This window comes from Littorina saxatilis, linkage group LG1 (genome assembly GCF_037325665.1).
Source record: "Littorina saxatilis isolate snail1 linkage group LG1, US_GU_Lsax_2.0, whole genome shotgun sequence".
NCBI classification, from domain to species: Eukaryota; Metazoa; Mollusca; class Gastropoda; order Littorinimorpha; family Littorinidae; genus Littorina; species Littorina saxatilis.
In genome coordinates this window covers 78,935,206-78,962,863 of record NC_090245.1, presented here as the reverse complement: position 1 = coordinate 78,962,863, position 27,658 = coordinate 78,935,206, and the positions used below count along the sequence as shown (strand labels likewise).

Sequence of the window (27,658 nt, the reverse complement as noted above, 5' to 3'; positions counted from 1 at the left end):
GGAAGCAGTTTGCTTTCAGAGAGAACGGTCGTCAGCAACTCAAACTTCTCTGTTTTCTTTTTTTTTTTAAATCTGACTTTCTTTGTGGCCCCCTGACTCCGCCCCCTCCCTCTGTAAGGACCCTCCTCCACAAGGACCGATTTTTGTCAACATTTTAAAGGTCGCTAGAGAGGGGTTCCACTGTATGACCTAACCGCTACTGGCAGACGGCCTCAATCTTCACGCGCAAAGACGAGATTAATAGGTGCTCGGTTTTGGTATTTTGAATTACATTACATTAAACCTTTGTTGGGTTTCATGGTCATGGCAACAGCCATAATAATATTACATGATGTATAATATCATATTTCAGCATATGTGAATTACATGTCATCATACTAAACTGTCATACATTTTTATTCCTACATTATTCTGATTGATCACAACCAAACCTACTATCATTGGACACATCCAAATGCAAGCGCCTGTTCTTGACAATTTCTCTCTGATCTAAATATAAAATCAGTGCAATTTCCTGGGTCGGGCTTTGCCACAGACACTCACGGTTTGGCCTGTAGGTAAAATGTACAATGTATTTTCTGATTTGTGCACAAAAGCTTTTTTTCTTTTTTCTTTTTTTTAACATAACAATGTTTAATGTCACTGTATGTTTAAAAGACCATGGTCATATTTGTAAAAAAAATGTTAAATTAGAAAATAAATAACATTTTGGTTCATGATTTTTCCTACACCTGTGCTAAAAATAAGAAATAAAAATGTCGGGTATATAAGTCACTCAAATACAGCTAGGTATGAATGGCTCGGTTTGAGTTTGTTGCAGTTGACCCTGCACAATGCGACATATCATGTTTTTGTTGAACAATTTTGACGTCACCCCTCCCATAGGGTGACGTATTTCACAACTTCCTGTGTTACACAAACTCTGTGATGACCAATTTTGACGTCACCCCTCCCATAGGGTGACGGATTTCACAACTTTCTACAGATGAACAATTTTGACGTCACCCCTCCCATAGGGTGACGGATGTCACAACTTCCTGTGTACACAAACTGATGACGTATTTCACAACAAAATGGCGCTGCCCATGGTCAACCTCGAAACTATCCGTATAGAATGGGGGCGTCCTCGCCCCCATAATGATCAAAAGCGAAGGTATTCAAGCACAATCATTCTGGTAATGAGGACCTTCCGGTTATCACCGGCAAAGACACTTTACCAAGCGACTGAAACCAATCAGGGTAGTGAACGACTGCAGTAGGAAAATCAAAGCCGTTTGCCAAGAACTCATCGTGTTATGAACAAAGCAATGCCTCTGCCCCCTCAGAACGTTAACGTTAATCCATACTGAAAAGTTTTATATAAAACTTTTTTTATTTAAAACACGAAGTTTGCTTGGAAGAATCAATGATCACAGAACAAAGTCAAGCAGCATCTTGTCAAGAACTGAGAATTTCTTTGAGAGTCAATTGATCAACGCAGCGCAAAATGTTCAGAACAATCAATTTCAACAAAGCAACACTAAGAGCTGAGGGAACATCAATAGCTGTCAACGCTTGAAAAAACACCAATGACTACCTGACAAACACTCCACAGCAGGAAGCCAGAACCAATAGTGTAGAGTATCTAAGTAATCAACTACTATAGCTGGGAACTATGCTAAGAACTTCTCTGTTATTGCACTTCATGCCAAGACAAGGCGGCCAACGACATTTAACTCGATTAAAATCAAATGAACTCTAAAGCTTAACAATACTAAAAGCAATGCAAGAACCAGGGATGCTCAGAATACCACGACAAAACGTCAGAACAAAGCACCGTAAAGTAACCATCAGTCACAAGGACAAGAAGGGCAAACCAAGGGTGTTCACACTGAAAAGAGAAGACAAAAATACAAAAAAGGTTTCCACAGGCCCTTCGGACAAGTCAATGGTACAAATACAGGCGACAACCAGGAATGTTCAGAAACAATCAATGGTAAGTTCAAACATGTTTGTTCGGGGAAAGTTTCTTTCTTTTCTGAGGTTTCAAATTGTCACACACAAAATCAAGAAGTCTTGGCTGACGTACGGTGCAACGAACCTCACAACCTTAAACTAGTTACAGAAGCACCTGACAAAGTCGTCAATGATTTTCAAGGAAGTTTCCAGGATTAAAAGTAACTCAAGAGCATTAGTTTTATAATTGCTTTGAGCTGATGTATTGTTCAAGAACGATTACTGTGTCTTAGATAAGTATCGCTCTTATGCAGACAGAAGCGTTATTAATTCATTCTGCTAATTACGAGAAGCTAGTAAACAAACAGAATTACCAGTCGAAAGTATCCTGAAGGTGTAAAAAGTATAAAGCTTGATAAGAATATACACATGGTATTTTGTCAACAGGAAACGCTTCAACGACAAATCAGATCATTCTGACGATGCAATGGCCTGTGACGTAGAAACTACTTTGCTGCTGATGCTTTCTGCATACATTATTAATATATATTGCTGTCGATATTTTCATGCTCCATGTAAAATCGAAAAAATAAACAGCTAGTATGTCAAATAAAATAACTATTTGGTGATTCATAAGTCGATTTGCGAGAAACAAACATTAATTTCAACACCTTCACCAAACAGCCCCAGAACTTAAAAGAACGCAAAGAACTTAGCAATGCATGCCAACTCCCTCAGCAAATGTCATTGTTCTCCACTTATTTCAAAACGTTCTACATAAACAAACATTACTTTTCTAAGCCTTCAATAAACGACAAGAATTCAAAAACGTTTACCAAAAAATGTCATGGACATTACTCTGTGACTCTCTACCTATGAAAACACAAAATTAAAAAGGCATGAACATTCTTTCTCTTATTCTTTAAATTTGAAAAAAAAAAAAATCTGAGTCATAAGGGCGGATAGCAATGCTGAAAATAAGACAGGTATGTATACTATGACACACAGTCCGCTTCCACTTCTCGCCTTTGTTTGACTAAGGCTCAGACTGGTTTGATTCGGTGGATTCACACCGCAAACTGTGCGCGAACAAACACAGTTCAAGTCTTGTCACACTAATCTCCACAAGCGCCTTCCTTTACCTCAGACCTACGTGATTGGTGTACCGCATTATCAAATCATTTTGTGTTCAAATAATGACAAACAAAACTGGCTGGGGGTCGGGTGCAAAACATCGCAGCCAGATAAAACCGCGCTAAGTGTACTGAATAATAATAATAATAATAGTCTGGCAAAACCCACATTCCATGAGGAACAGTAAACCATGGAACTATTGTTACCACCCATTAAACTATTGTTAACAGCAGCATACATAAACAGTTTAACAGGTAAACTTTAGGTAAAGGCGTGGAAATATGATGAAGCTGAGTTCAGTCACCTACCGTCATGCAGTTTTTAAACGCTATTTACATCAATTAAAGGCCACTTAAAGTAAATTCTGGGTTTATATTATAATAACCCGATCGACCCTTCTTTTATCTGCGGACTTTAAACGTGTATCAGAGACTTGGGATATTTTGTGTAGATTACAAGAAAACAGATTTTTTTTTAATAACAGCCAGACATAAGAAAATGCCACCGAAGTATCGACGCTGTTTTGTGAGGAATGGTTCAGTAAACATTTTCCCCTCATGCTAATCAAAAGAATAAAATTAAGAATGGAAGCACACAAATTGCTACATTAATTTAACTTTATTACTGAATCAGCATCTGTCTGTAACAGCAACATTGGTGAACCTTTGGCAACATCTGACGCAGCGATGCGTAAATGGCCATCACACGATTGCAAAGCTCAGAACAACACGGACCAGAGTTATAACCCATTTGTCTTTTCTTTTCTCTTCTCTTTTTCTTCGTGGGACTCCCCAACAGCTGATTTAATTTTTTTTTTTTAATTTTAAAGGCCTCAGACTACAAACAACCTTCAAAGGAAGCAAGATATCATAAGTGAGATCTCGCACGGGATTTTATCTAATGCCACGAGATCAGTTCAAAATTCCTTGAGGATTACAATGTAACACCCTCGCCAATTAGATTCTGTTGTCGAGCGTTAGTCAGGAATAAACGGGTTGGACAAAAATTCATCGAATATCGGTGTTTGTTGGTGTTTCGTTATTTTCTTTCTTCTTCTTCTTCTTTCGTTAGTTATAAGCACTGTTGTTGTTCTCCGTTACTGTAAATAGTACTTTGCTTTAAACCGTGTTTTATTCAACAACAAATTGAAACAATACATAATTGTGTATGTTTAGAATCAACAAGAGTACTTTAACGGCGTACACAAATAGCATGATAAACGCTACGAATACCTTACTCAATAAAATGTTCATCATAGCATTCACTAAATTAAGCCTGCCATTGTTGCATAACTAGCTGGTATCTGTGTATGCTGTCAACAAGACAAAAAGGGACCGTGATATTTACACCTTGCGCAAAAAAAGTTATACATAAGAACTCATGAATCAAACTCGCAGTACCTAAAACTACTCTACTCATTAAAGAAAACAGTAGTAGGAAGGGAAACAAAAACGTGCATAGTCATTTTCACGGGCAAGAAGAAAAAAAATTCAAAACAGACAATAATCATCCTAATATTATTCTGCATGCTGACGTCATACTTACACCCGTCACAATAATGTCAACGGCGCCCAAATCAGGAAGATTAAGGATAACGAAGGTGAAAGCTCCCGTCACCCAAGGCAAGTCCCGCTCTCGAACTTCAACACAGGAATGTCAACCTCGTGAATATCGGGAGATTAAGGTATTGGAAGGTTAAAGGTACCATCATCACCCAAGGGCTGGGCCAATGAAGGTCAAAGATACAGATGCTATCATGATCATCAGACGGTCACATATAGTTCGACTGTGCTTGCGTGCTTGCTTTTTTCCCAGGGTTGACCGAGCCCTCTACGCTGCATTGATACTGGTGTGATGATGTCGTTACACCAAATCCCTTTACTCAAGATTCACACACACACACACACACGCACACGCACACACACACACTGTATTATTAGTGTAAGGTGCACTCTTCAGCATCCTGAACTGAGGTCAAAATGAGTTCGGCTCATTCTCTCCCTGACCATAGACCATTTATCCTGGACCGCCAACTAGCTCTCTCTCCGCTCTTTCTCTCTATTACGAGGTAGCGGCCTCTCGCATTTAGGAACCTACGCTTACAAGCCTTTCAGAAATCAGGGGGACGTGATATCCGGTGTCGATTGTAAACATGGACGAAGTTGCCGAGGTAAGTTCTGAAAATGCTAAAATAAACTCAGCAAAAGTGCATATGGAACATGTTTTTCGATGAGTTTTGTTAAGTTTAGTTTGGAGTTTTGGAAAATCCAGTTCATTGTCACCTCCCATTGTCACAAATAACTGGAGCGTGCTTTCTTTTCACTGTCTTCGAATCGCTGGCCTTTCAAACCGGACGCGACGCGCCCCTGAAAGTCGAGAGTCGTAACCTCGAAGGGTCACGTAACGAGTTGGCGGTCCAGGCTATTTTGGTCTATGCCCTGACCGGACGCTACAGTCCTACGCGAATCTATCAAAACAAAAATACAGAGTTATTTCCCATATGGTTTTCACGAGCACTGATCTAAATTTGAGATCAGTGTTCGCGAGACGAAAATGATTGCAGATTGGCCGAGTTCGACACTGAGTGATCTCCGTTCTGTTCTTCACAGTTATGATAAAGACATCGTTCTAAGGTCAAAACAAGTCAAAATTTTGGGACTGCTGCCGGAAGGAGACCGTAATATATGGTTTCATCACTGTCAACTGGTTACAGAAAAAATCGTCTGCTCCAGTTAGCGCCGAAACCAAACGATTGATTATCACGTGACACTTTTGCCATATTTAGAGTTGTTTGCACAGTAAATACAGCCGCGAAAAATAGCTCGCTTCAAACTGTCTTACATATCAATTCCTTTGTAATTTAAAAATTACAAAATACCATGAAAAATCATTATCGACGATCGCGAATCTGCTTATATCAATAATACATTACAACAAGAAGAGCAAACGCTCGATCGAGTCACTTTCGCAGTTCTGAATATTATATGAGGCATCAGATGGACAGGAAGAAATTGCTATTCACAACACAATGAGTCACGTTCACATAAAATTTGAGCCCGGTCACTTTTATAGTTTCCGAGAAAAGCCCAACGTTAAGTTGTGTGTTGCCGAACAGAAAAGGCTAGTTATCTCCCTTGTTTTTCTGATAACGTTCGTAAAAGGCTACAGATGTAAATACTTTGATGTAAAGAATAATCCTACAAAGTTTCAATCACATCCGATGAACTTTGTCAAAGATATAAAATGTCTAATTTTTCCTTTGACGCTGACCTGTGACCTTGAAAAAGGTCAAAGGTCAACGAAACCATCGTTAAAGTGTAGAGGTCATTGGAGGTCACGACTAAACAAAATATGAGCCCGATCGCTTTGATAGTTTCCGAGAAAAGATATAAAATGTCTAATTTTTCCTTTGACGCTGACCTGTGACCTTGAAAAAGGTCAAAGGTCAACGAAACCATCGTTAAAGTGTAGAGGTCATTGGAGGTCACGACTAAACAAAATATGAGCCCGATCGCTTTGATAGTTTCCGAGAAAAGTCCAACGTTAAGGTGGTGTCTACGGACGGCCGGCCGGCCGGCCGGACGGCCGGCCGGACAGACTAACACTGACCGATTACATAGAGTCACTTTTTCTCAAGTGACTCAAAAAGCTATAAATATGTTAAAAAAAAAAAAATCGGTGACAAGGAAACTCAATGCCAGGGAGAGAATGAGCCGAACTCATTTTGACCTGAGTTCTGGATGCACTCTTCAGGTGCAAAACTGAAAACACATACATTGAGAATGGATCTTCGTTTTATTATGATTGTTCACAGTGGCGACCTAGAACTTGAACAAAAAAGAACGCTTGTCAAAAGAAACGGATTGGGGGGGGGGGGGGGGCTGTCTGTCTGCATGTCTGTTGCTATTGCGCGGCAGTGGGTAGGTGCTGTCATTGAAAGGCATACTGATGATACTCAGATTACAGGTTTCTTATTTCCCATCAGAAAAAAATGGGCTTTGGATGTGGCAAAACAAACTACATTGATAACATAATAGACGTTCCATTGGTAATCCTTCTAAATATCCTCATTAGCTAATCCTAGGATTAAAACAAATATCGAACACACTTCTCGGAAACAGATACTCGGTATTAAATAAAACACAAGGTCACACACACACACACACACACACACACAGTCACAGTCACACACACACACACACACACACACACACACACACACACACACACACACACACCACTCGGGCCTACCCCATCCATCAATCCACCACCAACCCACCATCCTCCAGCCCCCACTACCGCCCCTAACCCCACTAACCAAAGAAAGCTTTAAGTAACGACAAATTCCCACACGTCGGTTTAAAACAAACACAGACTGCACCTCCCCCGCACTGTCTGTGTCCCAACGTCTGCATGTCATACCTGCGTTACACCTTTGTCCGTGCACCTGCTCACCTGTCGTATAACCGGACGACCTGCGGTTTAAACTTCACGCCACAAAAACCCAGAAGAGAAGAGAGGGAAAGGATGCTGGTTTTTTACTCTCTCTCTCTCTCTCTCTCTCTCTCTCTCTCTCTCTCTCTCTCTCTCTCTCTCACTCTCACTCTCTCTCTCTCTCTCTCTCTCTCCCTCTCCCTCTCTCTCTCTCTCTTCATTTATGCGTAGGCCAAAAGGAAAATAGAAGGGGACAAGATGATCATCTCAACGACTCACCCCTTTTCAACTCCTTATTCTGAACAGTTTTGCTCGGTGCAACCGCTGACACGTAAGCAGGCGTTGAAAAAAATTAAAAGGCAAAATGCCGGTAAAGAAAAGAGGTTAAGAGAAGTGTACAAATCATTGACAATATTTTGAGTCCAGCGTGTAACAAAGTGGGATAATCGGGATACACATGGGGTTGTACTCAGAAGCCTACGCGGTTCACGATGTAAAGGAAACTGAGGTAGATCAATTATTTGTAAAATAATTAATAAGCAGACCAACGCCCTCCTTTAAAAAGACGCCCGACAGCTCCAAAGAAACACAAAGTTACGTTTCATACTCAGTGAGGTTAGAATACAGCAAAATGTCTTTCACAAGGCGGATACCGTCCCAAGTTTCTTCTTCGTCTTCTTTTTCTTCTACTTCTCGTTCGTCTGATGGAAAGTCCAGTCTCTGAAGACTGCCGTAGAGGTATCTGTAATTAGCAATTGTCGGACGAGCGCTAATTCTGCCTGTCACCAACAAGAGTAGGAAAGAAATCCTAGACGATAACAAGGATATAATTATTGTATGAGGAAAACAAAACATGCAGACTTCATTTCACACCGCGAAGCGTGAGATTAATACTCAGTCTCTATCATCGCAGCATCGACATGCATGTATCCGTTTTCCCGTTAGGTGAACAATTGCGGTCATTTGGTTCTAGGTACGTATTTTGCAATATGCGTTTTTTTCTAAACTGGAGTCATGACCAAGTTTCGGTATTTTTTACCACAAAGTTCGGTCCTGGGAAAGGATTCCACCTCTACCCCCCCCCCCCCCCCTCCCTCCACCTCCCTTTTTACATCCAACATTCTACCGCCTTTCCTCACATTCGCAACCGTAACCCCGCACTTTCGCGCCTGGAACTGTCTGCATTCGAGACTGAAAGTTCTAGAAACGCTGTCTTCGTTAAAGGGCAGCTGTCGGGTTGCGGGGGACCAGAAGTTTAACAGACAACGGTGGCTTATCCTGACCGGCCAAAGTGCAAACAGATAACGGCGGCATAACATTACCGTGGTGCAAAGTGGTTACGTCGGCATATTCTACACAGTCTGGTCAAGCCCCATTAGTGGTGCACATATGCATAAAGCATCTATTCTTTCTCCAGACAGCGTTCCTCCTGGGACCTCTGGAATGGGTCTGGGTGTCGAAAATGGCACAGGCAACGCCAAGGCTAAAACCCCGATCGCTGCCAAAGTCAATGGCGCAAAGCCAGTCGATCAGACGCCTCTCGAACGAACCGAATGATGTGAAGTTTACCTACTCAATATACTACGAGGATGTATATATTGTGGTTCATCAATTTAAATTAATAACAACTAAACTTTAAAAACATAATTTAAAAAATAAAAAGATCGTCGCACAATTTGACTGGCTTTGCGCCAACGAACCGAATGAGGTGAAGTTTAACAACTCCATACACTATGATTGTGAATACTGACGTTCATCAGTAAAAATCTAAACAAACCAAATAAAAATCGTTGTCAACTTGAACTCACTAGCAAAAAGTCAGTTGCCCCTCGAACGAATCGAATGATGTTTAAGTTTACCAACTCTATACACAATGTTTATATTGAGGTCCATCAGTACAAATGAAAAATCAATAAAACGAAAGATGTTCCTCTGCACAAGCGGTGAAGTATGCTTGATCAGCCTTCTCCTTGCTGTAGGGTAGATCAGACAAAACAAAAACGTGAGGATTGAGTATTCTGATTCATGAAAAACTATCCGTCCCTCAGAAAGGATATTCTGTCTCTGCCCGATGCTTCTTGAAGTCTATCTTTGTCTAATGTGTGTGGAAGTAGCCACGATTCACAACAAATCATTTCAGACACCCCCCCACACACACACACACACACACACACACACACACACACAACATCGGATTTGAGTATTATTCTATTTGAATAATACACCTGTTACACGTAGTTACACGTAGTTACACATTACACGTAATTACACAAAATCCGTTCTCTACCTTAAGTTATATAAACCCACACACAAAAAACGCAAACAAGATGGCTCAGACAAAAACGAACCCTAACAAACCCCTCTGGCGCAGTAGTTTGAAGCAAAGCTGCTAACTTGGCTGCAGCACGAAAACGCTTGGCAATGGGGTTGAAACAAAAGCGAAGAAAATGACAGAAAAGGGAGAGAAGGAAAACAAGTGGGAAGGAAGTAGGAGGAGAATAACCGAAACCAAATCAAAGCCCTGGCCGTCTGCGGTTTTCCGTTTCCTAAATCTGAGATGACCGGCCGCAGGTTTTGCGTGGGAGTCTTGTTTTCTATCACCCGCCCTGTTTTTCTTTCATTTCCTCTCTTTAAACCGTTACTTTGCTTTTTTCCTCTTTTTTTCAATTCTCCCTGAACACGGTAATCTTACAAGCTAAATTCTGTTCAGCCGGGTTGTTTTTTGTTTTTCTCTCACCCTAGGGCGAAACGAGGTGATGTGAGAATTTAATGGCTAGCATGTCAGCCGGTGTGAAAAGCGTACTCAAAATGAACCTACAGAAACAGTATCTAGTTTATATTATTCATTTAAATGGTGCTTATTTCAAATGCACGTACTGTAAGCATGAATACCATTAGTATGACATATAAGATGAACTACACAATTAATTAAATTTGTCACTTTTCTTGCAAACTTAGATTTCCAGTTCCATCAAGCAATACCTCCCTTTTATATTCTTTGTCCATTCTATTGTCGTGTCCTGTCTCCATTATACCATTGGTTTTTTTGGTCAAATATGTATAGTTTATAAATATATATATATGCATAATTATTTTGTTTGTTTCTTGTTTGTTTTGGTTTAAAGTCGGAAATATTTGTCAAAGTCTCGTCGCAAGATATTGTAATCCGTATGTTAAATTCTCCTGTTAAGGTCACCACCATAAGCTTGAGCTTGTTGTTGATCCTTAACACGTATTATGTTCAATTACCTATGAATTGTTGAATAAACACTGTTTAAACCAAGAAATACCTCACTTGCAATTTCTTCTTCCGGTTTCCAGCTACCACTCGAAGAAGCTTGCTCTATGGCCGCGCATTTTTCCTGCTCACTTGCTTACGGGTAATTTGCTAATTTTGACGTTTGTTCTTTTGCTACGCCTGTTCTAAGCAACAAAGCATTACAATTTTCTGAAAAGGTTGCCTCCTATTTGGCTACGGTTACAAAAAAGAGGAAGCGTTCATAAACCACCCTTTGCCCCATTTTTTTTCCATTTTGAACTTTTCATCTTCTCGTTTTTCTTCTGTGTTGTTAAAAGTACGGCTTCCTGCGTCCATTCTCCGCCGGTCGAGCGAACAGCTGCGACCTGATTAAATGTCTATTCATTTCATTCTTGCACCCAGTCCAATGCCGAACGAGATCGATAAAGGACAGCGGGAGAAAAACAGGAAAGGGGGAAGGAAAAAGAAGAAAGATGAGGAGTGAATGAGGGGATAAGAACGTAGGCACCACCGGGCAGGAGAAGGCCGAGAGGACTGTATCCTGACTGATTGCAGTATGACTCTTTGAGGCAGACGGACAAACAGGCCAACACAGATGGAAGCACGGTCGGACAGGCAGACAAGAGCGGGGTTCGGCAGGCTGTCAGTGAACGCGCAAAGAAACACCCAACACCGAATCAGAAACACGAACACGAAGACACAGGAAAAATTAACATCAAAGACACACGAAAACACTGATGGGCACACAGACAGACAAGCGGGCTGGTGGAAGAAAAATGCTCCCAACGATGTGCACAGAATTACCAGCAAACTCAAAACACCCCGCAACACTACATTACATACGTAACACCGACGGAAAACACTCTGATACATATAAATCTGAAAACGCAAGACCAGGAGTGACAGACAAACTGACAAACAGGAAACTGTGGAAAAGTAGAACGTTGATCAGGAAGGAAGAACTAGAGACATGACAGATGAATGTGCACACTTGTCGGCAGACGACCGAGGGTGACAATTCGCACGCGCCACTGACAGTGACAAGAGCGGAAGCAAGGAAAACATTGTGTGTGTGTGTGTGTGTGTGTGTGTGTGTGTGTGTGCTGTCTGTCTGTCGTCTCTCTCTCTCTCTCTCTCTCTCTCTCTCTCTCTCTCTCTCTCTCTCTCTCTCTCTCTCTTTCTCTCCAGTGTCATTTTCCATCACAACAACATGGTGGATCCACTCAGTCTTGACAAAACACCACGATATACAAGTGGCGTCGGACACATGCCACAACGCACCATGTGCAATCTTGCCAGCTGCGCTCAGACATACAGAGAAAGAGTCGGAGATTCCACTAATGAAAAGCACACACACACACACACACACACACGAACACGAACACACACACTTAAGCGCGAATACACACAGACATTGAGTCGGAAATGACACTTACGAACACACACACACACACACACACACACACACACACACACGGCTATTGATAACTAGTGACTGATTACACAACAATCGTAGTTTGGCCCTAACCATCTGTCCCCTTGGTCCTTTTGTATTTCGTCTCCCACAACCACACCCTCAACCCCCCCCCCCCCCTCTCTCACCCTCTCTCTCTCTTCCCCCCTCCCTCTCTCCCTCTCTCTCTCCCTCTCTCTCTCTCTCTCTCTGACCCTGAAGAGCACTCGACGAGGGGTCAAAAGTCTGACTGTGCAGAGGATGACCCTCCAATGTGGATGGTGTGTGTTTGAGTTAGCGCTCGTAACTCTGGCCTCCTGACCTTTTTGACCTGCAGGGGTTACGGACCGGAGACTAGGGGACAGTAGGGTGCAGAGAGGTTCGCTGTTTGTCTTGGAGCACAAGGAACACTTGACCGGCAGGTGAGTGCACGCACCTGGTCAAGGGGGGTGGGGAGTGGGCTAATTTGGAGGAGGAGGAAGGGGGAGGGGGGGGTGGCGGCGGAGGAGGGGTGTGGAATGGTGTGTGTGTGTGTGTGTGTGTGTGCGTGTGTGTGTGCGTGCGTGCGTGCGTGCGTGTGTGTGTGTGTTTGTTCTCTCTTATAAAAAGAATTATAATAATATATGTTTGCCTTACAATTTCTGCGTCCGCTCGCGCATGTGCGTACGTTTGTACGTGCGAACATGTGTGTGTGTGTGTGTGTGTGTGTGTGCGTAGTCACGGCAGCTTTGCAATAGCTGTGTCTTTCTTATGTTACGTATATGTTTCGCTGGCAGCACTTTACACTTTCCGTCTCTGATTCATGTGTTGTGTTCCAACATTCAAAATCCCCTTGCGGCAGGTCGAATTACATACAAATATATTGTTAAGTTCTATGAAGAATGCATCTGCACAGGTGCACCCGGCTTGGAGACAACCTTGTGACATTTACGCAACTGTCTGTTTAATTTCTTTCTCAGATATATTTTAAAACCTTACATTGCGTCTTCTAGTTAACTGTACAATAATAGAAACAATGAAACAAAACTGTCTGATGGTTTTGATATTTTTTCTATTTTAGCTGGGGAAAAAAACTTGTATGTCTTGACATTTGTGTACTCAAAATAAGTTTTGTGCCAGACTTTTGAAAATAGCCGAATATGACGTCATCAAAGAGAATTATCTATAAAATTAAAAACATGTCTTTAGATATCATCGAGAAGAACTATCTGAAAATATTTAGTTAAAACTTAACTAAATGTACACATTTTTTTTTTTTTTAAGTATCAGGGATGCAGCATTTACATAAACCGTGGTAATGGATCTGTGAATTAGATCTAAAAACAGGCCAGGTGCAAGGGACAACCCACGGAACGCTAAAATTCTGAAAGACACCTGGGTAATGAATGACACACTTTTGTCCATCTGTCTGCGGAGAGTTTGATTCAGAAGGCATTGATGGACTTGAGCATCAGACCTAAATTCGGTCCTGCCGCATCACCGGCACATGTCACGAAACGCTGATATAATACTACCAGGGACAGCTGGGTAATGAATGGGCCTTCTCTTGTCATTCTTTGTGCCTGTACCGCGCCCTTCGATTCCAACCGGGCACGTGAAACTCAACGTCACTTCATTGTCGCGTAATACCTGCACTGAAGAAGAGCGCTTTGAAATCAGTCAGCGGTGAAGCGCTGCCAATCTCTTAATTTTCCTGTCTGAGCAATTATGTCCGAGCAATCGCCGAGTCTGCTCAAAGAGCGTTTGACATGCGTCTCACGTGAGTCAAATAACACCCGGCTTAATCCCAAGCCACTCTTTGCTGTGGGATAATTGCCATTGTCACTGTTGAGGAATGATAGCACTGCATTGTCCTCTCTTGCGTCAGTGTCTGTCCTCGAGTTCACCCCCGTGGGATAATTGCAACGCCAATGTTGAGGGATAATTGCACTGCACTGCAGTGTCCTCTCTTGCCTCAGTCTGTCCTCGATTTCACCGCCGTGGGATAATTGCAACGCCAATGTTGAGGGATAATTGCACTGCAGTGTCCTCTCTTGTCTATGTCTGTCCTCGAGTTCACCCCCATGGGATAATTGCAACGCCAATGTTGAGGGATAATTGCACTGCAGTGTCCTCTCTTGCCTCAGTGTCTGTCCTCGAGTTCACCCCCATGGGATAATTGCAACGCCAATGTTGAGGGATAATTGCACTGCAGTGTCCTCTCTTGCCTCAGTCTGTCCTCGAGTTCACCGCCGTGGGATAATTGCAATGCCAATGTTGAGGGATAATTGCACTGCCAAATGCTCTTTCTCCTAGAGTTGGCAAATTTCAATGTTACAGATTAATTGCCACTGCGCCAAAACTGAGGAATCATTACACTGCCAACCTCTTCTTTTATTTCAATGTCTGTCCTGGATTCAACGGATTAAAGGGAAGCAGATCTTCAAGTCTTCGTTCAATCTTACTAGTATTCCCATCTGCCCTTGTGAAAATTGTTGTTCACCAGATTCAGATATAGAATTCCATACAAGGATTTTTTTTTTTAATAAACCTCTTGAGGAAAACAACATTGCACAGAAACTACATTGCTCAATCCTACGACAGTGTCTTCCGTGAGACAAAGGAAAACAATCATGATGTATTCAATAACTGAGAAACTCTTGTCAATTCATTAGATTATTTTTTTAATCAACGAATTACAAATAGCTTCAAAATATAACTTGTTTTCTTTTTCTTAACACTTGTTTCACAAGAATTCCTGAGACTTCCAACATTGCCATTGAAACGAAACAAAAATACATGTAAAACATAAATCTACCTAAGAATAAATCACTAAGATTACCACAATTTCGGTCACACAAAAAGCAAAACAAAAAATCCCACAATTTCGCTGCAGACCACATCACTGTAAACTAACTCTCGGTCAAACCTCAAAACCGCACGCTTTGTTCGAGAAACAATAGTGTCACGACCGACGTCTCGTCTCGTCTTTCTCTTCTTCTCGCCCTTGTCTTGGTTTCAAACACGACTTGTTGCCGCGGTCAGCCCGGCAATGACGTCAACATAGCACCTGGCTACCTGGCTGGAGACGCAATTATCATTAACCTCTTCAATCCCGTCAGCTCCCTCGCCAGCAAAGTCCGTCTGATGCCAGCTGTCGTTATGCGCACACTGCTCGACTCCGGATGACCTCAGCTAAAAAATCTCTGTCGTGAAATTCTTGACTAATGGCAATGACATCTTTTTTCTCTGTGTGTGTGCGTGCGTCTGTGTGTGTGCGTGCGTCCGTCTGTGTGTGTGAGTGTGTGTGTGTGTATGTGCGTGCCTCTCTCTCTCTCTCTCTCTCTCTCTCTCTTTCTCTCTCTCTCTCTCTCTCTCTTTCTCTCTCTCTCTCTTTCTCACTCTCTCTCTCTCTCTCACATATCTCGGTGTTATCTGCCTCTGCGTTTGAACTGTGTTGCTATTAATGTGTTTTGATTAGTTGGATGGTTGGTTGGTTGTATGGCTGGTGATGACAGTTGTTGTAAATGCTGACTTTCTTCCAAAACAAAATCATAATATCCTCCAAAAAAAATATCCAATCTAAACTTGAAGCCAAAGAGTCCAAGAAGACCTTGGGGCGAAAGTAAAAGGAAGTAATCAAACATCTGCCCATGCAAGAAATGCTGCAGTCATTCAAAATACAACTTGAGCCGTACTCCGGTCAAGTGTTCGTGGGCTGCCTTTCTTGATGCGAGTGATTCATCTTTCCAATAATCAGTGCAGAATTACTATGCTTGTAACTTGATGGCAAAGAAAGACGGCCCTTGAATGGAGATGCACTGTCATAGTGACAAATGTCCCTTAGTGTAGTTGGTGAAAGCTCATGAGAGGCTCTCGCGAGTAAAACTGTCACGAAGATTCGAAGTTGACCCACGCAAACTCTGTATAGTAATTTGAGGCCACGAACACGACACTAATTTGACAAGTTGCTACTTAGTGATTTATTTGAGTGGATTTCACATTCACAGATTAAAGGCGTGGCCTCCGCTCGCAACCCGATCATATGTGACACGCTTAAATGAAACCCCTTATGTTCGCATGAAAGATTATAATCTTCCGCGATCCTCGCTCGTTTAAAAATTCCTTTTTCCTAACCCTTACTTTAATAACTATACGGAGCACAGATTGTTTTGTAGCACAAAAGAATAATACAGCGAAATTAGATATGAATTCTGTTTCAAGACTGCCCAACCATACCAAAAATTCAACTAATTAAAGATTGACATACTTTTCTTTTTATATTTAGTCAAGTTTTGACTAAATATTTTAACATCGAGGGGGAATCGAAACGAGGGTCGGGGTGTATGTGTGTGTATGTGTGTGTGTGTATGTGTGTGTGTGTGTGTGTGCGTGTAGAGCGATTCAGACCAAACTACTGGACCGATCTTTATGAAATTTGACATGAGAGTTCCTGGGATTGATATCCCCATACGTTTTTTTTCATTTTTTTGATAAATGTCTTTGATGACGTCATATCCGGCTTTTCGTGAAAGTTGAGGCGGCACTGTCACGCCCTCATTTTTCAACCAAATTGGTTGAAGTTTTGGTCAAGTAATCTTCGACGAAGCCCGGGGTTCGGTATTGCATTTCAGCTTGGTGGCTTAAAAATTAATTAATGACTTTGGTCATTAGAAATCTGAAAATTGTAAAAAAAAATAAAAATTTATAAAACGATCCAAATTTACGTTTATCTTATTCTCCATCATTTGCTGATTCCAAAAACATATAAATATGTTATATTCGGATTAAAAACAAGCTCTGAAAATTAAATATATAAAAATTATTATCAAAATTAAATTGTCCAAATCAATTTAAAAACACTTTCATCTTATTCCTTGTCGGTTCCTGATTCCAAAAACATATAGATATGATATGTTTGGATTAAAAACACGCTCAGAAAGTTAAAACAAAGAGAGGTACAGAAAAGCGTGCTATCCTTCTTAGCGCAACTACTACCCCGCTCTTCTTGTCAATTTCACTGCCTTTGCCATGAGCGGTGGACTGACGATGCTACGAGTATACGGTCTTGCTGAAAAATGGCAGCTACTTGACTAAATATTGTATTTTCGCCTTACGCGACTTGTTTAATACATTCTTTTTATCATAATCCGAACTCTAGCTCGCCCTCCTCTGAAAGCTTTAAAGCCCATTCAGACCCTCCTTGTCTCATTTCACGCTTTCAACAAATGTTTAAAATGTACAAACGTTATTTTTTTCATATTATACCAGACCAAGGAAAAAACTCATCATCACATTCTTGTTCTAAAAACACAAAAAAATCTGTAAACTAAAAAGACGAAGTCATCTTCAATATCACTTTTTTTTAAAGATCAAAACGCCATGCACAAACTGAACACACGGGTACACCGCACCTTTATGAAAATTGGATTCTCGTGTGTTGCATTTATCAAGTTAAGTACCCTTCTAAAGTTCTAACCTCAGCTTAACAAATCGATCTCGACTTTTTGTTGTGACTTATGTCAGCTAATTAGGAATTCCTTGAACCCATTACCTAACAGTATCAAGGCTAATTGGTGACCACCTTTTGTGCATTCTGGTATCAACCCACACATTTCGGCACGCGCTAGATGTATTTGCTATCGACCTAATAAGCCTTCGTGTATCAAATTTAAACTACAGTGCACAAAGAGACAAAAAAATCGTCACTGTCTTTTCTTGCTGGAGGTCATAGTTAGTACGTATTTACCTTATATAAACTGTTCACACACACACACACACACACACACACACACACACACACACACACACATACATCCATAAATTCACATACATACACACTCATACTGGCACGCGCGCGCTTAGGATTCAAATCATTCTTTTTGTGCTGATTACTTCAAGTAATGCTTTTACTCGTACCTACTAGGAACTGGACAAGCAAATTAATCAATGATCTGACGCGAATTCTTTTAATCGCTTGGGGTCACTGGGCTTATGAACTGTTCGTCACGTTCTGATAGGCTGCAGTTCTGTTATAAACAACATCCGTCATTTGTTTTCACAACCCCCTCGCCTTCTTCACTTCCTCCAGCCGAACCATAGCTGTTCCCAAAAGAACAGCGACAAACATTACAATGCGGGCATTAGCAAATCCATAGCTAGATATCTTTTATCTTATGTGACAATGCCCTTGGGAGGCCAAGGCTTTCGGGAGATCACAAGTAAGCCCTTGAAGAGGTTGTGCAACGAATGACATCAATATCTGTGTTGCTCCTTTGAGAAATCAATCTGTACTCTTCAAAATGATGCTATCTTTGTCCACACACAAAAACATAACATTAAATAAAACTTTCTTTACTTGGAAAAGTGTCTCTTATTGTACAAAAAAGAAACAAAGGGGAGACAAAACAAAACAACGGAAAATCGATGTACTGAAACGAAACAAATTGAAAAGAAGCATCCATAAATACACAGTCCGTTCCATATAATTATACGGTAAATGTGACATTGCTTGCCTGTCTCTACCTACAATTACTGTTTTTTTTTTTTTTTTAACTTTATTTGCCTGCCAGCTCTGTGCTTTCTGCTAACGTGTAACTTTCTGTCACGTCAAGAGACCCCCCCCCCCCCCCCACCACTCCCTCGATCTTCAATTCCCGTATCATTTGTACATGGCCTAGGGTGTGGAGGTTCACTTCCATTTGGCGAATGGAATTCCTCAGCGATAAATAAATAATTCACAGTAAAGCGTCCGCGGCAGTGGTAACCCTATACTGCAGCGTTTGCTTCAAAGATACCTTTCTCATCGTGTAAACGATCATCTCCATCACCTCAGACCTGTCAAGGATTTTACCTGTGTTAAGTCCATCCTTCCACTTGGACACAAACGTGTGATAAGTCAGCAGCCTGACCCTTTTCTTGTACCGAGTTGAAATTTCAATCGGAATTAATTTCGTAACTGAAACCTTTGTCATTTCAATCTGCAAAATTAATTCAGAAAAAAATTGCTCTTCAAATAAAACAGCCAGTCTGCAATGTTTGTGTATGTGGTCAAGTGGCAGGATACTCTTATACCGTATTAAAATCTGGACCGATTTGTGATTGTGTACGTAGCCTTTACACAGGGAGGACAGCATCTTAACCGCGCAGAGAATGCCGCATGTGCAAGCGACTCCAGCCCCCTCATTATTTCGCTGCAGCAAGCAAGCGCACACCTGCCCCCGTTTTCAATGATGGACTGATTATATGTAGGTGAAAAAACTAGGTAAAAGCCATCATGACAGCGACGTAGCTAGCTACGATTGCAGCGATGGCACAATCAGTGCCCGGCAGTGTCACTATTTGCTGTTGCTAGCTATCTTGTAATGGTTGCAAGAAGAAGCTGAAAGTGAGAACACCGTTTTCAGCTTTGTTGATATGTTATTTGTGTGTCCTTGTTTTATTTCCTTGAATATATTTTCCCTCTCCCTCCCCCTCTCCCTCACACACATACACACATTGACACACGCTTCAGTAGTTGTTGTTATTTTCAGTCCTCGCCTTGCTATTTCTTACAAAGCAGAAACGAATCCGATTTCTACGCACGTTTGAATGGAATTCAAAATGAATGGAATTTAATGAAATTCCATGCACTAAAAAATTTATTTTTGTTATCATGTTTGTTTGTTTAAAAAGATGAAACAGATGTAATTACCCTTCATACAGCTGTCCTCAAAGTTTAAAACAAGTCGCGTAAGGCGTAATTACTACATTTAGTCAAGCTGTGGAACTCACAGAATGAAACTGAACGTAGTCCGCCTCTAGTGCAAAAGGCAGTGAAAGTGACGAGCCTGTTTGGCGCGGTAGCGGTTGCGCTGTGCTTCATTGCACGCTTTACTGTACCTCTCTTCGTTTTAACTTTCTGAGCGTGTTTTTAATCCAAACATATCATATCTATATGTTTTTGGAATCAGGAACCGACAAGGAATAAGATGAAATAGTTTTTAAAACGATTTCGGAAATTTAATTTTAATCATAATTTTTATATTTTTAATTTTCAGAGCTTGTTTTTAATCCGAATATAACATATTTATATGTTTTTGGAATCAGAACATGATGAAGAATAAAATAAAAGTAATTTTGGATCGTTTTATAAAAAAATAATTTTAATTACAATTTTCAGATTTTTAATGACCAAAGTCATTAATTAATTTGTAAGCCTCCATGCTGAAATGCAATACCGAAGTCCGGCCTTCGTCGAAGATTGCTTTGCCAAAATTTCAATCAATTTGATTGAAAATTGAGGGTGTGACAGTGCCGCCTCAACTTTTACAAAAAGCCGGATATGACGTCATAAAAGACATTTATCGAAAAAATGAAAAAAATGTCTGGGGATATCATACCCAGGAACTCTCATGTCAAATTTCATAAAGATCGGTCCAGTAGTTTAGTCTGAATCGCTCTACACACACACAGACAGACACACACACATACACCACGGCCCTCGTCTCGATTCCCCCCTCTATAACATTTAGTCAAAACTTCACTAAATGTAAACAAGTCGCGTAAGGCGAAAATACAATATTTAGTCAAGTAGCTGCCCTTTTTCAGCAAGACCGTATACTCGTAGCATCGTCAGTCCACCGCTCATGGCAAAGGCAGTGAAATTGACAAGAAGAGCGGGGTAGTAGTTGCGCTAAGAAGGATAGCACGCTTTTCTGTACCTCTCTTCGTTTTAACTTTCTGAGCGTGTTTTTAATCCAAACATATCATATCTATATGTTTTTGGAATCAGGAACCGACAAGGAATAAGATGAAATTGTTTTTAAATTGATTTGGACAATTTAATTTTGATAATAATTTTTATATATTTAATTTTCAGAGCTTGTTTTTAATCCGAATATAACATATTTATATGTTTTTGGAATCAGACAATGATGAAGACTAAGATAAACGTAAATTTGGATCGTTTTATAAAAAAAATAATTTTAATTACAATTTTTGAATTTTTAATGACCAAAGTCATTATTAAATTTTAAGCCTCCAAGCTGAAATGCAATACCGAAGTCCGGGCTTCGTCGAAGATTGCTTGGCCAAAATTTCAATCAATTTGATTGAAAAATGAGGGTGTGACAGTGCCGCCTCAACTTTTACAAAAAGCCGGATATGACGTCATCAAAGACATTTATCGAAAAAATAAAAAAAGAGTTTGGGGATATCATACCCAGGAACTCTCATGTCAAATTTCATAAAGATCGGCCCAGTAGTTTAGTCTGAATCGCTCTACACACACACACAGACAGACAGACACACACACACACATACACCACGACCCTCGTCTCGATTCCCCCCTCTATGTTAAAACATTTAGTCAAAACTTGACTAAAAAAAAGAAGCCGTATTGTAACATTCATCTCCAGTCGTGACCTCACTTAATTATGGTGCCAGTAACACATGCATGTAATCTATTTACATCTGTCACAAAGACATACAGAGATAAATAAACAGAATTCTGTGCTACTGCGTGTTACAGAAAAAAATGTCCTTGATTTACAACCAGCATTATTACATTAACTCCAAGGGATCACACTGTTTTTATCTGAAAAGCGCAACAGGTATTGGTGAAGATAGACTGAAGTTTAATCATTATATTTTCAAGCCTGCAAACACTGTTAATCATTACATTTAGTCAAGTTTTGACTAAATGTTTTAACATAGAGGGGGAATCGAGACGAGGGTCGTGGTGTATGTGTGTCTGTGTGTGTGTGTGTGTAGAGCGATTCAGAGTAAACTACTGGACCGATCTTTATGAAATTTTACATGAGAGTTCTTGGGCATGATATCCCCAGAAGTTTTTTTCAATTTTTTGGATGAATGTCTTTGATGACGTCATATCCGGCTTTTTGTAAAAGTTGAGGCGGCACTGTCACACCCTCATTTTTCAATAAAATTGATTGAAATTTTGGCCAAGCAATCTTCGACGAAGGCTGGACTTCGGTATTGCATTTCAGCTTGGAGGCTTAAAAATTAATTAATGACTTTGGTCATTCTTTCTTTCTTTCTTTATTTGATGTTTAACGTTGTTTTCAACTGTTCCAGGTTATATCGCGACGGGGAAAGGGGGGAGATGGGATAAAGCCACTTGTTAATTGTTTCTTGTTCACAAAAGCACTAATCAAAAAATTGCTCCAGGGGCTTGCAACGTAGTACAATATATGACCTTACTGGGAGAATGCAAGTTTCCAGTACAAAGGACTTAACATTTCTTACATACTGCTTGACTAAAATCTTTACAAACATTGACTATATTCTATACAAGAAACACTTAAGAAGAGTAAAAGGAGAAACAGAATCCGTTAGTCGCCTCTTACGACATGCTGGGGAGCATCGAGTAAATTCTTCCCCCTAACCCACGGGGGGGACTTTGGTCATTAAAAATCTGGAAATTGTAATTAAAATTATTTTTTTATAAAACGATCCAAAATTACGTTCATCTTATTTTTCATTATTTTCTGATTCCAAAAACATATAAATATGTTATATTCGGATTAAAAACAAACTCTGAAAATTAAAAATATAAAAATTATTATTAAAATTAAATTTCCGAAATTGATTTAAAAACAATTTTATCTTATTCCTTGTCGGTTCCTGATTCCAAAAACATATAGATATGATATGTTTGGATTAAAAACACGCTCAGAAAGTTAAAACGAAGAGAGGTACAGAAAAGCGTGCTATGCAGCACAGCGCAACCACTACCGCGCTAAACTGGCTTGTCAATTTCACTGCCTTTTGCACGAGCAGCGGACTATGGTCATTGTGAAAAAATGCAGTGCGTTCAGTTTCATTCTGTGAGTTCCACAGCTTGACTAAATGTTGTAATTTCGCCTTACGCGACTTGTTTTGGTTGTATCACGTGCAACAATGCACTGAAGGAGTCAATAGGTGACAACAGACTACGAAAACAAAAGTTAAAAGCTCTCTCAACTCCAAAAGCACCACAGAATCTACAAAATTAAATATTTCAAATATATGTAGGTTTCATTCGAGTTAACTCTAGTTCACAATTGCTTAGTGCTGCCTGTCTTTAACCTTTGGGCAGGGTCATTTTTAGACAAATCAAATTAATGCAGGAACATTATTTTCCCTTTGTATAGATCTGAAAGATCAACATCGTTCTAATAATTCTATTAGCAGCAAGAGTAGGAACAGAAGTAGATTTTGTTTTTAACTGCAAAACAGAAGACACACAAAAAGTATAAGATGCAGTACTGTGTTATAACATGATGGAAATATAAATATCTATGTACTTATACTTATAGACTTTGGAAGTACATGTATTCATCGGCAATGCCTGGCTGAGAACACACCTTACAAAGACTAACAGAAAAGTAGAACAACTATTTCCGACTGAAGACTAAAAATGATTTGTTTACAATCAATGCAAGTTCAACTCATCAAATAACCAAGAAAATTAGAATAAAAAAACCAAGAAAGGTAGGTTGTTGGAACGTTTGTTATTGACAAAACAATACATTCACAGATATTTCGACCCAACGGTCTTTTAAGTGAACAGAAATCAAGAAAATTAGAATAATTCATATTCCGATTGTTTGTCTTTTCTGAGATGTTCCATGCTACATGTACTGTGTTTCCAATACTCTCTACTTGAATCTAGTTACACTGAAAACAGTTTAAAATATGTGCTACATGTTTGTACGTTAAATTCATCTAATGATTAAGACAACAACAATACTTTATACTTTATTTTCTCTGAATCTTCTAAGATTTTCTCTGTTTCACTTTTTCAACGTATTGCTTTCTTTATACAATATGTGTGTTTGAGGTCAGGTACCCTTCAGGCATCTGTAACCTTCAAAAGCCTATAGCACAGGGTTATGAATAATTCATAACCAATCCTTGAACTGTCTATCTGTGTAGCCGTGTCTTGATCTGAACTGATCTCATTTATGCTGCTGTGTCTATGTTTCTGTCCACCTGCCCGACCTGTTGTGCCTACCTGTCTGTGAGGTGCTACAACGTACAACAAATTGAGACTTCATTTATCAAAAACAAGACTAATGAATTATTAAATTAGAAGGGGCATGCCACAAAACACATTACAAAAAAAAATACTAAATTAATTTTGCTGACACATCTTCATAGTTAAGTGTGCTTGTCCAAGCCTGTTGTGATTAACCTTATGTCAAAACAAACCTTAAACCTGAATTAAAAGAACCAACGACTTTGCAGCATAAAAAAGATGGGGATTTTAACCAGAATAGACACATCTCCAAAAGTATAGCAAATTTACAAGCTTGTCAGTGTGGTTTCACTGCACTTCCACTGGATGGTGTGTGTGTGTCTGTCTGTGTTGCTGTATTTTTTGTGTCTCTGGGTGTGTCTCTACACATTGTGTAAACTTGTGCACATGTACATGTTCTCTAATTTGTTTCGCAAGTAAAATGTTCACTAGACCGTTCTTTCCCAACATATTTCATGAGTTTCCATGATGTAACCTGGGTGCAACAACTTCACAACAACTACCCCTCCCAACAAGTCTGTACTTAGTATTTGAGAGGGCGTGCTCTAAGAAAACATCAAAATGTTAACAAATAAGAACAAAAACTCAACTCGTGGGTGTGGTGTGCTTAAACCTTCAATCGACACATAAAGTGACATTAAAACTAAAAGGGTGTTACTCCAGGACCAATGGCACCCTTCTGTTCAACCCGGGCCATGATGTCATTCGCTGTCATGGGTTTGTTTATTCACAAACGTACCCTACTCCCACACCCTGACCCCTAGGGTTTTACTACTGTTAGGACCCACTGTCGACAAAAGACCATTCTTTTTTAATGTGCTCAGGATGACATCCAAAAACAAGGCCACTGCGCCCTCGGTGAACCCTCAGTTCCATGCAGTTATGGACTGGAATACAAAGTGAAAGTTGGGTGGACTTTTAATGTGTGTATAGAAGAGAAGAAGAGAGAGGGAGAGAAGAAGAGAGAGGGAGAGAAGAAGAGAGAGGGAGAAAAGAAGTGTGGTGGCAGCATGTAGCCAAAACAGAGCTGCGGTAGAACAAGAAGCGAGACACGGTCACACATCCTGTGGTTTTTCAAGGGGTCCTCTAGCCGTCCACAGGCCCATGACAACAGGCCACGAGAATGACGTCAATGAAACCCAGACTACATGATCATCAACACCACTGATCTGGCTCTTCCGTTTCGGAGCCAGTAACCCTTGCCCCCGTCTTCCCTTCCTCCCTTTCACCTAATCTATGCAGTACTGACACTCCCCCTCCCCCCTTCCCCAAATCTCCTCCTTCAATGCCACACTGCTGAGGCTCATCAGTCAGTCTGACTTGATCGATGTGCGATAAAGCAACAAGAGAATGCTGGTAAGATGGGAGAGGAAGATAAATAGTGACGAGGCCTGACGAGGGCAAGAAAGGAAAAACGGAACAAGCATGCATACGTAGAGAAAAGCATAATCTACACTCACCTGCTTCTCGAAGCAGACGACAGAAATCCTCGCGCGATATCTAGGCTGAGGGCGGAGGCGGTGTAAAGCCGTTAAAATACTGCAAACTGAGCCCCTGCAGTGTTTTTTCTTGATGGTTAAAATATTCAAAGAAGTCCAGTCCAACAGGTTAGACTCTGTCGATGTGAGGCGATGTTTTGGTCGGAGGAGAGGTTTGGTCGTCTGCTCCAGACAAGGTCAGCCGAGAGCAATGCAAGTCACAGCCACAAACTATGGTCGACTTGTCACCAAAATCCCTATCTGAAACACAACAACACGTCTTGAACAAAATGTGCCATTTTCAATCTCTCTCTCCGATTCTATCCCTCACTTCGATCGGGCCGCTACACCCGACAGTTGGATCTATATACAAATGCATAGCTTGGCAAACCAAACTAAACACGTTGAGACGTCATGTTAAAAGGCAGACGCCGATAAACTCCAAAACAACATCGCTGACCTACCTTTACATTACGATAAACCTCGACTGTAAACATATTGGATAACCAAAGTATTACACACGGAAATGGTAAACGTCTCACCCGTATAAATCCATGAATTGAACGAAAATAACTCCCAAGGTTCTATTTTTACAGGCGAGCGATCCGTTCTGAGGCGAAATTCTGCAACTAGTGCGGCTATTTTCGGAAAAGGAAAATACACGCACGCGTTTTCCGATCAAAACGTTCGAGCGAAGAGAGGGCGAAAACTGATTCGACCTACCTTGCGTGTTTAGTCCTTCAGAGTTAATCCGTGTAAACCAAACGTAAATAACTACACTTTGAAGCTGAATATTCCGTGTTAATCGCTAGGAAAAGCAGTAGCAGCAGAGACATTCGGCACTACATTTTCTGGCGGAACAGGCTGGTGATCCGTTACTATGTGCGCAGGCGCATTTGCGTCATCACTGACCCAATTGTCAGTCTCGCGAAAAAGAGGGCCTCGGTGGCCAAGTGGCTACGTTCTGTTGCATCGCTGTCTCGCGTCGAAGGAGCATGTAGTAAAAGTGAGAGAAAACGACAATGATATTTCTGAATGATACGAGAGTGTTAGAATAAGTAGTGAGCTGCTTTTTCTACACCTAGCCCGAGAGAGAGAGAGAGAGAGAGAGAGAGAGAGAGAGAGAGAGAGAGAGAGAGAGAGAGAGAGAGAGAGAGAGAATGGTCTTTTATCTGCCTCTTCTCTCTACACTAGTGTAGTTTCTCATTCTGTCAGTCTCTGCGGTGCGAATGTCGTGTGTTACGATGTGTGTTCGTGCGTCTGTGTCAGTTGATCGTGGTACGTGTTGATATGAGTGTTTGTGTTCATTGCAGGACTTTTTTTTTTGGGGGGGGGGGGAGGATCATGTCTTTTCTGGTGGTTTTTTTCAGTTTCTTAGTATTTGTTTAGGGTCATTTTCAGTCATAACAGTGTCTCCTCCCCGACCCATCCATCCGCCACATCTGGGTATTCTGTTACAAATGAACGAAACCTTTTTAAGCTAAGAAGTAAACCTATGTGGGTTTTTCGGGCTACTCCGCCGGTGTGACGCCGTCATCTTGGCCCTGCCGTCATATTACCCCCTCGATTTATACTCGAGACTGAAATGTTGTTTCCTGGTAAAATTAATTAAGTGAAATTATTTAAGGACAAAAAGCATGTCAGTTTTTTGCATGTGAAGAAAATTGGTGGTGAAAATTAACAGATTTCACCCAAAAAACGGCGATTTCTTCGAAAACGTGTACCGAGTGGTTACGTCCCTTGAATGAGAAGGGAAACATTTTAGGATGAATCAAATTTCTAAGTTATATACAAAAAAATTGGTTGGACAAATTTGGCCCCATGAATGTAAGGTACCCAAGGTCGCTCATCAGTACAATCGAAGGGTGTTTTTTTCGTTCAGTATGGAGTTTATACAAGATCAACGAGGCCGAGAATCGTAATATGACGGCGGGGCCAAGATGACGGCGTCACACCGGCTCCTG

General features: G+C 40.7%; 1 protein-coding gene across 2 annotated transcripts in view; it reads right to left on the bottom strand.

Annotated features, from left to right (window-relative positions):
• The window catches only part of LOC138980567 (myocyte-specific enhancer factor 2A-like), a 133,049-nt gene extending 106,500 nt beyond the window's left edge, over nucleotides 1-26,549 (bottom strand). The window contains exons 1-2 of one of the 2 annotated variants that reach the window (XM_070353467.1): nucleotides 26,418-26,549; nucleotides 25,677-25,955 (exon numbers count right to left, since the gene is read on the bottom strand). The gene's annotated coding sequence lies outside the window, so the exon portion shown is untranslated. Of the gene's footprint in view, nucleotides 1-25,676; nucleotides 25,956-26,236; nucleotides 26,335-26,417 lie in introns of those variants that run through there. The other variant, XM_070353460.1, reaches the window with a different exon arrangement.
• Between the last annotated feature and the right edge of the window lie 1,109 nt (nucleotides 26,550-27,658).